The sequence below is a fragment of the Octopus bimaculoides genome, chromosome 9 (assembly GCF_001194135.2).
Source record: "Octopus bimaculoides isolate UCB-OBI-ISO-001 chromosome 9, ASM119413v2, whole genome shotgun sequence".
NCBI lineage: Eukaryota > Metazoa > Mollusca > Cephalopoda > Octopoda > Octopodidae > Octopus > Octopus bimaculoides.
The window spans coordinates 25,924,393-25,928,122 of NC_068989.1; positions in this window are offsets into that span (position 1 = coordinate 25,924,393).

Consider the following 3,730-nt stretch of genomic DNA (forward strand, 5'->3'; position numbering starts at 1 on the left):
TATATATTACTATATAAATGTAAATATATTTACATAAGCATACATACAAATACAGACACACATACACACATATATGTATATATATTTATATATATATATATATATATATATATATATATGCATACATAGATGCATACATACATGCATACATACAAACGTACATACATACATGCATACATACAAACGTACATACATACATGCATAGGTACATATATATATGCACATAAATGCATGAGTTTCTTTACTTTTGTACTGAACTTCTTCAAATTGCAAGACCACAAAATAAGAAGAATTAGCAATAATTGTTAAATACAAAACAAAAACCGAACCTAAACATAATACAGACATCTTTCAAAATCTTTGTATCCTATCTGTAGCGAATTATCAACATTTTTATTATTCCTTTCTGAACCTTCAGAGGTTCATTTCTGTAGCAAATGAAATGCATTATCAAGTATCTATCATTATTACCTTTCTTTAGTTTGAGCACACTTGTGCTATTAGGTCGTCAATTATGAAATTTGTAGTTATGTATATGGTAAAACGTGACAGCCACTCATTTTGCGCCATTATCAAATTTTGTCAATCTTTATTCTTTGTTAGAAGGCTGAAACATTTATTTCTTTATTCGAACTCATTTACTGCTTTATAAAGTATTTATATATCGTTTTTTTTTTTTGGCTATTTTCGTTTAGATACGGATAAGTTGGAAATTCGTACAGTTATGAAATTTGAGTTTTCTTGGAAATACAGCATCACAGATAGCTTCGAATATTAATGGAGTATTTCATTCTAATGTTATTACACAGCAGACAGTATCAAATTGGTTTGCAAAATTTCGTTCTGGTAACTTTGACTTCACAAATACGCAGTGTGGTCGATCAGAAAAAAAGGTTGATAATGACGAACTGAAAGCCACCGTCGAGTCAGATCCGTTTCAAAGTGCCCGTAAATTATCGTTGTTGTTCGGTGTCAACAATACTGACTCACCTAGTTCAAATCGGTAAAGTGAAAAAGTTGGATAAGTGGGTTCTACATGAACTCAGTGAAAATCAGAAACAGCAACGTCTGCAAGCCTGCATTATGCTACTTTCTCGTCACAAAATGTGAATCAGTTTTGAATCGAATGGTAACATGTGATAAGAAATGGGTCCAATGCAACAAGCCTAAACGTTCAGCACAATGGTTGGACAAAAACAAGCCTCCACAGTCCAAAAACAAAGTTCATGAAAAGAAGGTGATGGTGTATGTTTGGTGGTCTCGCGCACGCAGGTGTGATCCATTCTGATTTCATTAAACCTGATTCAACAATCACGGCCGTGGTATTCTGCAGCCAACTGGACAAAGTGATGTAGAAACTTACAACAAAAAGCCTAGGTTAGTCAACATATCCACTTTTATTTTATTGTAAAACAACGCCAGACCACACATCGCAAAATCCACCATACTCACCTGATCTTGGCCCCATTAACTACCACTTCTTCCAGAGTTTGGATAACCTTTTGATAGGAAAAAAAATTTAATTCCGATCATGCTATCAAACAGGCATTCAAAGATTTTATTGACTCTAGATTGCCAGGCTTTTATAATATGGGTGCATACTTTGATGAATAAAACTATTCCTTATATTCATAAAACATTAGCAAACTTTATTTTTCTTTTCTATAAATTTAATTCTTGACTACCTAATACGAACAGAAAGAACACCACCTAGTTTTACTTAAAAATGTATAGACAAAATGATATTATTAATGTGCAAAATAGCATTGTAAGTAAATAGACCTGCAGAAAAAAAACTTTTTTGTTGAGCTCTTTCTAATCATAAAGTTATTTGCAATTAGAAAAATGTTAATACAACAAATGAGCCTATGTACTGTAAAACAGAACGATTACCTAGAAATCATATACTCAGGTTACTTTCGTGCTAATGACTGACATAAATTGCACACACTCCTTGCTTTCTACGTCGTTCGGCCTTAAATACCCACAGACGAATGATTTAAAAACACCAAACTTGTTGCGTAATTCAGTATAGTCACGTATTATTATCAAATGATATTTTTTCAGAGAACATTATATACACATAATCCTTCTTTCCAAGGAATATCACGACGCTAACAAATTAGAAACAGTAATGCGGATACCAGTAAATATCTTATATTAAGTCTTGAAATATGTACACGAAATCACTATATCACAATTAAACCAAGTGAAGGTAATTATGATTATAACTTGGTAAATTTAATTTAAAATAACTGTGCTTATTTTATAAGCTTTCGTGGTCTATTAATTTTGAAAACGTTCTAATTATTGAATAATGTATGTGAAGATGAATACGCCTCATATAATTTTTCTTCATATTAAGTTACAAGTTTATCTCTCTTTGAAATATTACAGTCACTGTCGAAGCCACATAAGTGCATAATAAATTATTGACTTATAAATTGAGTATTTTAAATTACGGAAGCAGTAAAGAGCAAAAACAATAATTAGCGATAATTAATAAATCTTGAATGGTTATAATTTTGCACGGAAGTTAATGTTATCATATACAATTGTATAAAGTGTAAGAATTTTGAAATAAAACATCTAGAGTCAACATAGCCACCTTTCCTCTTCCTAATAGAATGAAAATTGTCTAAATCTACAGAGTAAAAACAAAGGTGAAAAATAAACTAAGCAGAAAGGCAAATTTATAATCAGGTATTTAACTAAATCAAATATTATTAGCATTAAAACTATTAAGCTTCTACATCTAAGTAACAGCATACGTTATGTAGCCGAAACAATGAAAGCTATAAAACGTTCAATGGCTAAATATTACATGTACATTTTTTGCATAATTTGCATAATTGCATTTTAGTACATGTGAAAATAATATATGATCTGATTACTTGAAATTGAACAATACGGATCTTTGTCACACAATCTTCACAATGAAGAAATATCGAACAAATCATTATGGACAAATTTTTGTCATCTGATACCTTTTAACATCCTAAATTATTAATATTATACGAATGTTTGCGTCTATTATTGTTTCATAAGAGAACTGTTTCTAGTTTAATAAATTTTTTAACAAAATAATTGAAATTTGAGAGGTTGGGCAAAGTGTAGAATAGACGAAACTTTTAGTTCGAGTGGGAAACAATTATTCCATAAGGGATTCCTTTGATTAATGCACGTATCCCAAATTCGCTTCAAAAACTGAATGCGTTAGGCTCTTGTTTTTCATCTCATTTTGGAAGGGAATTAAAGCGGTGTTGTCAGTAGCTAAGGAGTTCATGCGAACTAGTGATTGAGAGAGGAATATGGAGTATGAGGTGTGAAGCTTGAAAGATAGGAAGAGCGAAAGTGTTACTAAAGTTAACGGAAAGGAAATAATCTAGAACTGACGAGAAAAATAGACAGAAATAACTGAGTAAAGCCCTGCAGAGATTTCACGGCAGATTTGACTCTTGGAAACAGGAAAGATTATCAAAAGGGTGTTGAAGACATCTGAGATTATTGAAAACTTGTGGATATTTAAGGTTACAGATAATAACCTGCTACCCGCATAAATATTATCCGGCATAAAAGATAATAATAATAATGATAATAATAATAATAATAATAATAATAATAATAATAATAATAATAATAATAATAATAATAATAATAACACCGGGAAGAACACCGGGGAAGTTTAACATGTGAGTACGATAAATCACTGCTCCGAAACTTATCCAAA